Source organism: Peromyscus maniculatus, chromosome 20, assembly GCF_049852395.1.
Source record: "Peromyscus maniculatus bairdii isolate BWxNUB_F1_BW_parent chromosome 20, HU_Pman_BW_mat_3.1, whole genome shotgun sequence".
NCBI classification, from domain to species: domain Eukaryota; kingdom Metazoa; phylum Chordata; class Mammalia; order Rodentia; family Cricetidae; genus Peromyscus; species Peromyscus maniculatus.
This window is the reverse complement of record NC_134871.1, coordinates 63,129,042-63,143,780: the sequence shown is the minus strand read 5'-3', so window position 1 is coordinate 63,143,780 and position 14,739 is coordinate 63,129,042. Positions and strand designations below refer to the sequence as shown.

The 14,739-nt window shown below is 46.9% G+C and overlaps 1 protein-coding gene across 1 annotated transcript in view; it reads left to right on the top strand.

The window, feature by feature from the left end:
- The first annotated feature begins 106 nt into the window (after positions 1-106).
- The window catches only part of Prickle1 (prickle planar cell polarity protein 1), a 97,261-nt gene continuing 82,628 nt past the window's right edge, over positions 107-14,739 (top strand). Inside the window, exon 1 of the mRNA XM_042265313.2 lies at positions 107-308. The gene's annotated coding sequence lies outside the window, so the exon portion shown is untranslated. The remainder of the gene's footprint in view (positions 309-14,739) is intronic.

Here is a 14,739-nt window from a genome sequence, read left to right as displayed (position 1 = left end):
CCTCCTGCATCCCGGGCGTCCGCGCTCCGGGATTTCGCTGGCGCCCGCGCGGCGGCCGGGGGCGGGTGCTCTGCAGCGGCCCGGGCTGGAGCGCGCACTCCGCCTGCAGCCGAGCAGCGGCCGGGGAGCCGCCACCATGCCAGCCCCGCGCCGCCTGCGCTGACCTGGAACCGCGCGGCCGCAGCGCTCACGGGCCCGGGCTGCGGATGCTCCCGGGGCTGCGCACGCGGGCGCGCGCCTGACGACGCGGAGGACCGCAGCTCCCGGCGCCGCCGAGGAAGACCGCGCGGCCGCCGTTCGCGCGTGGGGTGAGTGGCTCGGGGCGGCAGGGGGAGGGGGTTGCCGGGCTCCGGCCGCGTTGTCACGGCGCGGGGTGGGACGTCCTGCGGGTTTGGGAGCGCGGGGAAGACGCCGGGAGGGCTGCTAGGCTGGGGCTGCGCAGAGGCTGGGCGCACGGCCCCCCTCGTGCTGCGTGGCAGCCAGGTCGTACCCGCTCTTCCCCCACCCCTCCTCGGCGCCGAGGCCAGCTGCATGGCCCGGAATCGGGCCACGCGAGAGCGGGGAGGCGAGGGTGAGTGGCTGAGGATCGCCTGTCACCTACTGGCGTCTGCGGGGAGGCTCGGCCCCTAGCGCTCCCGGGAAGGGCCGCCTGCCCTGTCGAGGCAGCCGCAGCCTGCCCTCCGTGGAGACCCCCACTCTGCACGCAGCTCGCCAGTGGGAGAGAAGGGGAGCCGCGGCATCCTCCCTTCTGGCAGAAAAAGTTGGAAGAAACTAGGTCTGTTAATAATTAGCAGGAGCGGGACTCGGGATGCAGCGGAGAGCTGTTGAGTTTTCATTGCCCGCTAAGAAAAACAAACGGCATCGCCAACGACTATTGGCAGGGCCGTGTTATTTTTGGGACTTTGGGAAAATTGTCCACAGATTGCGTTCGGGAGACTGAAGACGGGGGGTGTACCCGGGAGGTCGCGGGGACGGCTGGCACCGCTTTGAGTTCCAGCCCGCCCCGGGAGGACTCAGATTCTTAAACCTGACGCACTTGGTTCCTGGTTTTAAAACGTGTCAGCCAGAGCTGCAGCCACGATCCAGGAGAAGAACGCACCGCGAACCGGCCTAAAGGAGCCTATGTAAAAATCTCTGGTGGGAGCCCAAGTGCACTTGTGCTGTTTAAAATTATAATAATAATAATAATAATAATGCTGCATTTGTGGCTTCTAGGGTAGGTTTTATGAATGACAAATTATACTTGATGAAATTGTATCTCCTATCTGTCCCTGAACAGTTCTGTCTGCCGCCTGGTTTTAATCAGCGCTTTGGGAAGGCAGTATCTGCGCTGATGTTATATAATTGACGTGGTTCACCATCAGATATTTTTAATGTACTTTTGGAGTAAAGGAGACTTCCATCTTCAGACAGGCCCAAGGTGTAGACAGAGTGGGGGCTGTTAAGGTTTGCCCTCCTCTAGCTCCAGATGTGTGAGCTCAGCTGTTGCCTGTCACTTAGGTGACAACTGGCCTTTTTCCGACTAAGCCTTTGCTGTCGCCATTATCCTCAGTGAAGTGTCGGTGTTCAGCGGCCTTCTATTACCAGGAGTGGGACCTTGCCCCTCGGGAGGTGTCAGCCGACTTTGACCATCCCCAACAATATGTCTGTTTTTAGAGTACAAAGGGGGGGGGGAGAAGAAAAAAAAATCAAAAACCTTGACAGCAAGATAGATACTTTTAGATTAGGACCAACCTAATCTAAAAATTCCGTTTTAATCAAGACAGCCCCATAAGGATGACGCAATGTTTGCCGGGCCTTTTTGCCTAGAACAATATTTACTCCCACCGGGGGGATTTAAAACTTAAACAGCGGCCATTTATCTTGCTGTCTGGTGGAGCTGGGTTCATGTCGCCTTCCAATGTGGTCCTAGCCTAGGTGGCTGGGACAAGAATCTATCATTGTAAGCAGCTGGAACCTAAAGACAGCCAAATGCAGCACCTGCTGGTACCAGCGAGTTCTCAATGCCATCCACTGGCGAGTCAGAAAACACAGAAGGATAGATTGAATAAACGCTTCCAGAAATGTTTATACAGAGGATTTAAAGGCTAGCTAGCGATGCAAGGGCTATACAAAAAAGTACTAGAAATAAATGGATGTTAACCTCGGTGAATAGTTAGCAAGCACACTTACAGTTAACTCAAAATAAGTCATGGCTAGCGCGAATGAATTACTCGTGCTTCTAAATAAGCCTTCAAAAGGAAGGGAAGGGAGGTGGACAGAACGATGTCTAAAGATGGACAGGTTGGTATGAGTGCATGGGTTTAGTACTTTAATTTTTCCATCCTTAATTTGGTACTAATTGAGGAGTTACCACTGAGTGAGCCTGTTGATTCATGGGCTGTTTTTTAAAGAGAAAACTGCTATATTTCACTAACGTGACAGATTCAATCAGTTCTGCTGGTAATACCAATGAAGCTTAAAAGGTTGACTATGTTAATTTTTTTTTTTTATAGCCAAGGACCATGGGTCTACTTTTTGTTGTAATGAGTCAGCTTGGGTGATGAAAGGAAACCCCAATACAAGCTAGAAAGAAAAAGGAACTTTGTGGTTCATAGCTAGACTGTGATAGAATTGGCCCCGATGGTCTCTCAGTATAACTCTGAAAAGACCACACCAAAGTGAAGTTTTTACAGTTTCCTTGAGGATTTCCCAAAGGAAGCTGGGACATAAGTTTTTAAAATCTCATGAATAGATCATCTCTTTAAAGTCTACAGTGACTTGTCAGTGGTGCACAAAAGGTTAAGTTCTGTCAGGGATGGCTTTGCAGTTCTGGGGAGGAAAGGAGCTAGGCTCCACAGATGAGCCACGCCCCAGTAAGTGACATTCCTAACACTGGAGAAATAGAATGAGACTCTTGAAAAATTGTTTGCCAGCAAGAGACTCTTAAACGACCCATTTATATTTGAACTGTCTGATATTAAGGGAACCGGGTTTTCGGTCAAGATGATCCTTTACCGGTATTTTCATTACAGCGGTTAGTTCCCCGAACAAAGTCGCTAGTAATGGATAAGTTTTCCATTTTAAAGAAGTAGAATTTCCAAAGTCAAAAGCTGGGTTCTGGAGAGAGGGCTCAGTTGGTAACATGCTTATTATGCAAGTCTGAGGGCCTCGGTTCAGATCCCGAGGACCCGTGTAAAAAGCTGAGCATGGTTAGAGCAGGGTACGCGGATCCCAGAGCGCTCAGGCTAGCCAGCCTGGACCATGAGTGAGTTCTAGTTCAGAGAGAGACTGTGTGTCAAAAAAAAAAAAAAGTGGAAAAAGGTGGAGAGACATAGAGGAGGATAACTGGCATCAACCTCTGACCTCCGTGCAGACATCACACACACACACACACACACACACACACACACACACACACACACACACACACACGCATACACGCACGCACGCACGCACGCACACATGCACGCACACGTATGTGATTCTCATGTGTATGTAGGACTGTTTATTAGGTCATCTGACCAAGATAGACTCCTCCCCTCAGAAAAAACAGTTCTGCCTTTTTCTCCCATGTTATACAAACCAGGGTTTATTGTTCAACTCTATTGTGAAAATATTGAAGTTGCATAAATCCAGGTGTAATATGCTACAGTGAAGAGGATTAAGGAAAATGAATGAGGTGTTTCTTGGTAGGTGGGTAGGTGGGTTGGTATGCTGGTATGCTAAGGGACCATTATTTATTTTTCTCCTGGTCATTGGATAAGGAACTGTGGCGTTGCACGATGATGCTTCTAGAAAGTGAGTGTGAACAAATGATCGGGGAGGTGGCGGGGGAAGCAGAGTTCAAGCCAAGCCCGTGTACTGCTACAATGTCTCAAAACCTTAGTAGCCAGTGGGACAGGTGCTTCCAACAATGTCAGGGACCAGGATGGCCTGACGGCAGCATAGAGCCCTGTCCTTCTGGACTCCTCCCTTTGGACATATGCAAAAGTCCTCCCTCAGCACCTTGGCAACCAGCAAATGCACCGCTTGTTTACAGTGGTGCTGAGCAGAAGTGGAGTGGGTCCCTGCTGTGGGCTAGTGAGTGAGTATCCAGGAGCCGTGGAAAAGGCTGGCCAGGAGCAGCCAGGAACCCTTGCAAGCCGGTTTCCCCTGACCCTCTCCTGAAGAAGGCAGTGGAAAGAGGTTGGCTTTACAGCTCCGAGCATGCTGATGTCATGACACTTCTGGCACAGAGATACGACAGAATAATCAGATCCCTCTCTGTGTGCCAGAATGACATGATTTTTCCACGAGCTGTTCCTGAGCCGCTGGTCCACGGGCATGGGCTGTTTCCAGTTACTCGGGGAGGGGGGGGGGAATCAGGGATCAGGCCTCTCAGACAGTTCCAGAATTCTTCCTGTGTCTGTCTGTTTAAACAAAATGTCCGTGGTCACATCTGAAGGGACTTCTCAGAGAACACAGAGATGGCACGACCTTCCGTGGTCATGTTCCCATGAGTAAAAATGTCAGATAGGCAGAACCTATTTGAAACTATAGAACTGCAAATGGACCAAGAGCTGTCACTCACTTTTACTGAACGCTTCTCCCCAAGTCTTTCCTAGGTAATCCGAAAAATCACCTGGCCAAGTTAAGCCTGGGGTTGCATTTTTCTCCCTGGGAGATTGGAGTGATCCCCTGCGTTTCCAGCTCGCTAGGCACTGGTCAGAAAGCGAGTGAGGGCTGTGTTATTTCGGTTGTCCTGGTACTCGGGCCTGCTGGTGGATGTACAGCTCCCCCCAGCTTTGATGTGCTCTTCTCTTCTCACCGGGCCTTTGGAAAGAAAGATGTGTCGGTGATGGGTGACATTCTGCATTAAGATGCCCCCAGTGCCCCTGAGTCGTGTCCCCCCCCCAACATAGTTCCACTACCCTTCTTTTATGGAGGTACTGAGCCCACAGCTCACAATTATGGCCTGTGACTTTAGTAACAATTCTGTTTGAAATGTTTCCAATTACACATAAGATTGGCCCCACGCAGCAGCTGCATGCCAAAAGCATTTCCTAGTGTGCTCCAAGAATCAGGCTGTGATTGCTTTTAATTTAAATAAAGGCTATTTGGTTTCCTATGATGTTTTTTTATAACCACCTTTTCCTCCATTTGCGTTGCCTTTTAAAAAAAAATTAAAATTAAAAAAGGCCAGTAAAGAGTAGCCACCACTTCATGTGATGTGCCCCTAGTTTTCTAGGATACCATTTGTTCTGAGCAAACACCATGGACTTAATAAAGGAAAGAAATGTTGGGTGCCATTGAGTTTCCTCAAGGAAAGGGAATGGTTATCTGGTAACACCTTGTAAGCAGCAATGTTTTCGGGTTTTCTTTTTTTTTTTTTTTCTTTAGAGACCTATCAGAATTATTCTTTTAGGCCATTGGGTATCTGATACATTGCCTTTTCTTCAAATTACTTCATTTTGCTTTTTGAAGGACCATGAAGAGCTGTTTAAAAGAAAAATACTAAAATGGAGACGTTAAAAACATACTTAAGCAAATAATTTCACCCATTGGGCAGCCACCCGAGTTTCCCAATCTACCTCCTCTGGGGGCTGCCAACTTTCTTTTAACACAGTGGTGGCTCCAGTCCTCTAAGAACCAGCAGATATATTTGCTGTACTAAACTTGAAAATAAGAAAATATACAGTCTTGGGACTTGGCTTGTGTGGACTGGGATCAGACTGGGGGCTCTGTTTCCAGAAAGGTTTTCTGTGCCCTCCCCCTGAAACACAACACCCACAGCCAGAGGGGATCCAGTGAGTGAGGTGCTGAGATGGTCCCCAGGAAGGATTTCCACACAGGCTCTTTCAGTGGCTCGAGAGCATCCTGCAGAAAATAGTACTTCTTTGGGTTCAACGGTAGTTGACTTGCATAAATGCCAGCCTCTCTCCTAGCACTTTTGGACCATTTCCACCATGCAATAAATAGTGCTGTTTAGTCCAAATTTGTAAATGCCATATTTCATGGAGCCCCTGCGGGAACAGCAGAAATGAACCCACGCTACTCCTGGAGGTCAGGTTACTGCCCAAGTCCCAAGTGTGAGCAGTCACTAAGTCTACTGGGGGCTTTTCATCAGATTAGAAGGGGTTAGGTAAGACTGGATTGAACAAGACAGTGAAGAAGCTTCCTGGGCCTCCTACATGGGGTCTTTTTCTTTCGTCCCCTCCATCCTGGGGTGCTGCCTTTCACTTAAACAAACCTCGGGGGAGGACATTGGTTCAGCTAGAGGTAAAACAGGGACTGTGTTACTGCACAGCTGAGCACCCAGGCTGAAAGACACCCACTGCATCTGGGCCCTTTGCTACAGGGACCAGTTCCTCAGTAGCTACCAGTTCTAGTTCGAACATCTGGTAGAATCTTTTTCTATACTGGCTAGTTCTCTGTCCTTGTTAAAATACTGAATGCGTGGATACACACACACACACACACACACACACACACACACACACACACACACGCAGGCACACAGACTCAAGCATACATATATACACACTAGCCTAATAGTAGTAATACTGGACTATTTCACTTTAGTAAAACAACAACAACAAAAACTGATTGGAACTGTGTTATGTCTTCACCAGAGGCATTTGTGCTTTATTATTATTTCAATTATGACAAGCAAATATCAAGGTAATCTGAAGAAATCCATAACTTGGTAGGCGTGCTTCGTATCTCCAATTAGGCTGTTTACGTGCTTGAATAATATAAGATCCTTGTTTCTGAGCTGAAAGGAGGCGAGACCTATGACAGACCGTGTGAGGCTGCACACGAGAAGACTACCCAGAGCACACGTGCTGGAACACTTGTGTAACCTCTGTCAAGAGAAATGACATTTTCAGTTCCTCCGTGTCTGTGTAATGAACATGTATGGGCAGTACTCAGAGTTTTGTGCATGTTCCATAATTTTTTTTGAAAGAGATAAAGTGAGGTCTGAAGTGCATGGAGCCACAGATGTTTCTTATAGAAAGTGCAGATGCGTGGTGGGAATTCCGCACCCTGTTCTTGTGCTTAGCTTTGTTCATTTCAAGGGTCGGATGAGTAATTCCACTGAGCAGCTTCGGCTCCCGCTTGCACACAGGTCTTGAGCAATGGACTGGAGTGATAGCTGGACCCCCTCACATTCATTGTTCTGAAATGCTTTGGCCCTTTGTGTGTTTGTGACTAGGAAGGGAGGGAAGAGGATATGCACAGAGGTTTAACTAACTTCACCCTCTATGTTGCCGTTGTGGGCCGTCTAGAAACGTGACCAGCAAAGCAGGCTAATAGCCAAAAACATGTCCTTCAGCCCTGCCAAGTGTGAGAAAAGCAAGCCAGCTTTCTCCATTTTTGAAGGATTGGAAAATGTACTTTCTTAACCTCCTTTTGAATTTTAAGGAGTTAGCCAAGAAAATCATTTTTTCCCCCTCCTCTTCCTGACCCATGGAAACCAAACAGCACTGCTGTTGGGATGCGGGCTCTTTGCACAGCTCTCTTGGCTGTGTAAACATGAGGTGACCGGGCCATCCGAGTCATCGGAATACTTGGTGCGACACTGGCTTTTTAAACATTGTCTCAGTAGTTTTTGAGAGAATATTTTGTCCATGTCTCCCATTCTTGAGCAGGGATTCTGGTAAAGACAGCTGTGAGCTCACAAGGACTAGTCATGCAGAGGAAGATTTTTTTCTTTCTTTCTGGAAAATCATAAAAGTGGGACTGTAGGCCAATAGTTGTGTGGTTTTTCAGTCAGTTTCTCTCCATCTCTGGGCTTCATTTTCCTCATATATACAATGAAAGAATTAGGTTAGATCGCTATGCAATTAAAGATTTTAATCATAAACACCTGTGCAACTTTATCAACAGACAAATAATGCACAGAGATTTTAAAGGTGGGGTGGGGGCGGGCGGGCATGTATTTCTCAGTACTGGACATTGAACCCAAGAAAGACCTGTGTGGGCGGGCACACCGCAAGCCACGCCCCCAGCCCTTGGGCGGACTCTGGCACACATGGCCTGAATCAGCCATTCAGGTCATTTCGGTACACAGCTGTGCCGGAGCCACTGAATTAGATGGTGTCAGAGATTCCCAGCCAGGACTACAATTGTGTCTCTGCCCCCACAGAGGCTGAACTCGATGCTATCTACCTTTTCTTCTTCCCTTCCCACTCACTTTACCGTCCCGCTCTGCCTCCCTCCATCCTTCCTTTTTTTTTTTGTTTTTTGTTTTTTGTTTTTTGTTTTTCGAGACAGGGTTTCTCTGTGTAGCTTTGCACTTTTCCTGGATCTCGCTTTGGAGACTAGGCTGGCCTGGAACTCACAGAGATCCGCCTGGCTCTGCCTCCTGAGTGCTGGGATTAAAGGCGTGCGCCACCACCGCCCAGCTCCATCCTTCCTCTTTTGGTCATCCCTTGTGAATGGCTACTTTCACTCTACTGCTGATCCGCGCTTGTAGTGTCGCTGAGCCTACTTCCGCCAGGATCTCTGCTATGCTTATAGTCCGTGGTGATTCGGGTCAGAGGGGACCCAGATGTCTACCCCTGCCTGACCCTCACTGGCCCCCAGCAGATACAGATGCCGAAGTCAAAGAGCTTTGTGAAAATATAATGTGAGTTATGTTTTCAAACAACACATCCACTATATTTTTGTCGCCCTGGAGACACCTTTTAGGTAAACGATCTCCGAATTTAAAACAGTTAACATAATCGTTCACTAATCTGAAAAACGACATAATAAGCACATTATTTTACTGTACATTTTCCATGCTACAGAGCATCTTTATTGTAACTTGTTCCAAATTAGTAATTGGCCCATTGTTTTCAATTTGGAAGTATTCTACCTGAAAAGGTGTCAGGAAACTGGGTGGGGGGAGATTTGCATCTTATTCCAAAGTGCAAGTTTATCAGAAAGTACAATTTGCGTACTGCTGAAAAAATAACTATCCTATGTCTTCTTACATTTTGAGTTCCTATAGTTGTTTAACAAATAAGTTTCAGGGTTTGGTGATCATAAAAATATGTCAATTTAAGAACTATTGCCCAAATGTATCACTACAAAATTTTAAATACTTATCTGACAAATTATGAGTTTATTACAATTTTACATGCTACTTTTAAGTATTTTGAATCATGAGATTAGACATTTTTGAATAAAACTTTATTAATATGAGTCTTTAGATAGGCATCTGTGTGTACATAGATACAGGTCTGTCCTTTCAATAATTGGGAATACTGATTCCCATTTCTTTTCTTTTTTCTTTTTTTTTTTTTTTTTGGTTTTTCAAGACAGGTTTTCTCTGTGTAGTTTTGGAGCCTGTCCTGGAACTCACTCTAGCCCAGGCTGGCCTCAAACTCACAGAAATCCGCCTGCCTCTGCCTCCCAAGTGCTGGGATTAAAGGCGTGTGCCACCACCTCCTGGCTCTTTTTTTTTCTTAAAGATTATTTATTTTTAGCTGCATGTTTTACCTGCATGTGAGGGCTTCAGGTCCCCTGAAGTGGCGTTACCAACAGTTGTAAGCTTCCATGTGGATGCTGGGAATCGAACCTGTGTCCTCTGGAAGGGTGTCTGGTGCTCTTAACCCCTGAGCATCACTCCAATGCCCACCCTTTCTATTTTTTAAGATTTATTTTTTTTAATTGTGGGGGTGAGGAGCAAGAGGAACAGGGATATGTGCCCACCTGAGTAGTAGCCACAGAGGCAGGAAGAAGGTATCAGATCCCCCTAGAGCTGGAGCTTTTGTTGAGGTGGTTGGGATACGCATTATATAGGTGCTAGGAACCGAACCTAAGTCCTCTGGGAGAACAGTACCCCTCTTAACCATTGGGCCATCCCTCTAACCCAGTTCTCCTCTCTTTGGACTAGTGGGAGCATTCTTTAAACTGGTTAATTATAGTTATTTCTGTAGCCAGTAATATTTTCAACCTTGCACAGACATAATTCCACATATCTTCCATAACGTGAAGTTCTTGAAAACTGTATCCATGCATTTTTGGTTTGCTGCTTGTCATTACCCAGTATGGCCACCCTTTCAGGCATACACAGGCTGCATGGAACTTATATAGTCCACTCTGGCACATGTGACTAGCAAGCATATGTTCCTGGGTCCCTTCCCTGACACAGTGAGTGAATGAATGAATGAATGAATGAATGAATGAATGAATGAATGAATGACAGTAGTCAACATCACTCACCAGTGCTGCATCATCATAGCAGAAATCAAAGAGGACACTGGATGCTTCTTCAGTTCCCCAGATTCCTGTTTCTTTGCTATTGTGTCTTTAATTCTTTTTTTTTTAATTTTAAAAAGGTTTTTAAGTTCAGTGTTCTAAACATTGACTCACTTCCCAGCATCCCTTGGGCTTTTCACCATGTAGATGTAACCAACCAGTCACAAAATCAAGTGCTTCTGCACCTCTTCCATTGTCAAAAGCACACTGCTAAATCAAATATCCCTGGGCCTCAAAGTGGACATTTCTACACTCGGGTTGTTAATACAGTATAACTGAAAACTCACTTTCGATCAGTGACACAAGGCACTACACGCAGGAAGAGTCAAGCCATAGCTAACAGAGTTGAAGGATCATTGGAGAGCAAGCCAGGGCTGCCTCCCAGTGTGACCCAGACCTTTGCGTTTGCGGTTTTTACTCTTCTCAGGTTTCCTAGCTAATCCCATGTTTGTGCTGGCTCCCAAACTCCTGCAAAAGGGCACCTGGGACGGAGGTGCACTCTTTCATTCATGTCATGACCCAAGGGATCGGAGACATGGTACCGAGACATGGAAGATAACCTTTCTCCTCGGTGGGATCAGAAAGGGATCCCCGCTCTGGCTCGGGAGGCTCTCAGCAGCAGCATCCCTACATTCCCTGGGGCCACCCGCCATCCCCACCTGTGACCCTTCTCCATTGTCATAGACCCATCTTTCTGCAGCCCCGCCCCCAGCTCGAGAGCTCCTCGGGGAACATGGTAGGTGTTCCATCGCTGTGAATGGAGTGAATCCTTGCTGTAGTACAATGGTGTGTCATGCTCAGGGAAAAAAAAAAGTTTACTATAGTTTCATTCTGATACGAAGGCCATAAAGTTAGCAGATGCCTTCCTTGCTCTACAAAGCTCGTACTTATGGACCATTTTATCGATAACATAGACAAGAGAAGCCAGGATTTTTTTTTTTTTTTCCTGAGTCCTTCTTGTTTGGGGCTTAGGTTGTTTTTGTCGTTATTGTTTGGTTTGGTTTGGTTTAGTTTTTCAAGACAGGATTTCTCTATGTAGACCTTGCTGCCTTGGAACTGGTAGATCAGGCTGGTGGAGAGCTCAGAGGTCTGCCTGCCTCTGTCTCCCCAGTGCTGGGATTAAAGGCATGGGCTCCCACACCTGGCTAGGGTGTTTTATTTTACAGCTGACGTTTCTGAGAAAACTCCCTCTCATTTGGATAAAGCTAGAGGAAAGGTAAGAGTCGGGGACAGGGGCTGGTCACCCCTCCCTCCTTCCCTTCCTCCACCCCACAGTGATTGATGATCTACACAGCAGAGGAGACTTAGCCTAATAGGTGACCATCTGCAGGAAGGAAGCCCCGTGGCCTTCCTCTTCATCAGGAGCCACACCCCCTACTTAAAAGAGAGGTGGAGGAAGCACCTTCAGACAGGCTTTGGGCTGCCCCAAGGTGACAGGCTGTCATTTACTCTTGATCTAAATGCCAGGGCTGGAAATGTAATCCTCTAAGTGATTTCAACCAGCTTGCTAGGAACCCTAGTTGCTTGAGTTATTATTTTAATGTCTCGGGTTCCAAGGACTAATTGGCAGTGGATCAAGTTTTTAAGAAGCCTAGCCAACTTATTTGTCCAGAAATAATCATGTTTTAATTTGACACTTTTTTTCTTTTACCATAATAAGACAGATGCCTCCCAAGTGCAAAGTGCTTTTAGATATACCTCATGCATCTCTACTCTGGCTTCGTGGAAGGCCTCCCCAAGGTTAATCCAGTGTACTGGTGAGGAATCCACTTTGGTTCAAGACTCTGGTTGCTAGGCAGCTGTGGCTTGGCAGCCTCTAAGTAAAGCATGTCTGCAGTTGAGGTTTTCAAGAGAGAGAAAAGCCGGAAGGTTGAATGAACATCACTGTTGCTTACCCAACACGGTTGATGTCTGTGCTCTCCTACACACGGCTGTCCTTACACATATGTGTCCTGTGTAGGAAATGCTTTTAAGTAGCTGATGACTCTCACTAACTTGCCGGAGTTGGACATGTCACTTAGTTCTCTAGACTCCTACTGTACTCTGCCTCGGTGAGAATGTGGCCTCCATTAGAATGTGAAGGTCATGGTGCTATTTCTCGTTCATATTTTGATTCCAAAATACCAGAGTTAGAGGCTATCTCTTCAGGGGCTGGATGGTAACTGATGGATTTGAAGTGGTATTTAAGTAGTCATCATCACGACCTGAAGAGATGAGTGTAGAATTATTTAACAGGCCACTCAAAAATGCTCCCATTCGCAAGGTTCAGCTTTCAGCTTTGTTCATTCTTTCCTGTGGCCAGTTCCAAATCCAGAAATTGCTAGGTTTTGAAGTGCTCAGGGAATATATACTTCCCAGACCTGAAAGTTGTTTTAAATAGGTTCCTTGCAGTACAGTGTGATAGCTAAAGGCAAAAGAGGGTCGGATGGTGGTGGCGCACGCCCTTAATCCCAGCACTCAGGAGGCAGAGGCAGGTGAACCTCTGTGAGTTCGAGGCCAGCCTGGTCTACAGAGTGAGTTCCAGGACAGTGAGAGCTACACAGAGAAACCCTGTCTCGAAAAACCTAAAATAAAATAAACAGAAAAGCAGGGTTATTAAATAGAAAGTTACCAGTGTGGTGTATGTACAACAATGACTTCCTTGTCTTTGGCAAACAAACCAAAAAAAGATAACTGTGAGCATTATGTTCATCATGGGAAATATAGAGGATTTAAAGCATGAGACTCGGAGTTCTGTGCTCAGGTGTATGTCTATAGTCACATGGTAATAATAGCTATGTTTAAAATGTCCGTGTCTTTTGACCAAGGTTTGCTAGAAAGATAGTACCATTTGAGATGCTTCCTGATGTTCTGAAGAAGCCTCTAGCATTCTCATTTATTTCACAGATACAGGAGGCAGGCAGATGTGCAGTAGGCGGTAAAGTCCTTTCTGTGTTATGTTAATCCTGGCGGGTACAGGTTGCATGTGTGACTAGACCCAGCTGAACGTACTACCTTCCAGTGCGCTGTAATTAGTGGAGCCATTAACTTTTCAGCAGGTCCTCGGGACCTCAAATGCCTGTCACATTCTAATGGGGCCAGGCTCAATCGGAAGCCCACACTGTGAAGCATGAAGCGGGGGTAGCAGATTCTCCAGGCCTGTCTGTCAGCATAGCAACAACACTCCGTGGTGCATCTCCCAGCAGGTTCCTAAGCGACTCCGATGTGCCGTGCACTAGGAAGGACTCTGTGAATGTGACATTAATAATCACCAGTTTGAATCTGGGTCACCTCAGCCGTGACTCGGAGATCAAACGCCGCCCAATGGTAATGAGTGTGCGAAAGTATGGCAGAAAGGCACCGTGCCTCATAATGACCCCTTTAGGCCTCCTTAGCGCTGTTAGGGCCAGAATGGAAATCAAGCTGCCTGAGCCCTCGGTCTTGAGGCCAGCCCTTCAGGGTATAGCTGGCACACTTTCATGGGGACTCTTGAGGAATGTCACAGAGCTTCTGTTGTCCTAGCTTCTCAAATGGTTACCCACACCCTTTCATCTTTTCCTGACCGTGCCGGCACTTCAGAGTACTGGTGCCTGTTTGCCTAAGTCTCTTCTCTTGTCTTTTTCCTGGGAAGGAAAAAGAGACTATACTTGCATATACCTGTTAGCCTTTAATATTCAACTTCGTCGTGCTTATTTCAACTTGGGGACACAGTTTCCCTGCAACGTGCCTTTACTGAGTAGTGGTTGCCTTGTTCCAGGCATAGGGTAAGGCTGTAGGAACACAAGCCTTAGGCTGGTCCAATCTTGAGAGATCTCACTGTTGGTAGAGAACAAAGGCACTTGAACAGGAATGTGTGTGTGTGTGTGTGTGTACACGTGTGTACATATATGTTATGTATATTAGTCATACTAGCCAAAGGTGAAGGCACAGGCCCTTTTGTCCTGTGTGGGTTGTGTTGGAAACAATCAGGAAGGAAGAGAAGGTTAAGTTGGGCCCCCGAAGGATGAGCAGGAGTCGGCTCAGCCTTTAGAATTGGAGACTGAGTCATTCTAGATCCAAGACAGAGTGTACAGAATGCAGAGGAGAAACCTGAGGCCCATGAGTTACATGTCTTTCCATGTGACCGCGGCGTTGATTCTGCCGTTTGTTAAGGGTCTATTGTCCCTCTACACATCAGTCTGCAGTATCAATCAGTAGTTAGAGGTGAGTTTGACAGCCTTCCCTCTGGCCTTCTCTTTCTTACCTGTGGTGCATGTGGGGGCCTTAATTTCTGAATAGGAGATTCCTCCTTCGGCTTGAGAACAGCTGGCCCTGTGTGTGGCCTTTGGTCATTGCATCAAAACACTCCAAACTCCTCAGGTTCCCTGACAGGTTCGAATCTCCGCTTGGACAGCACCAAGGGCTACAGGCCATGCTTCAGGGATGCTTGTGTTCGTCTCTGGTAGAGACTCTGTGGACTCCAAGGGTCAGTCAGAAAAAGCCCGAGTGTCATGGAGTAGCCTCAAATTGTGATTTGCTATGTTGTGATCTCTGTTTTGTTTTCATGAA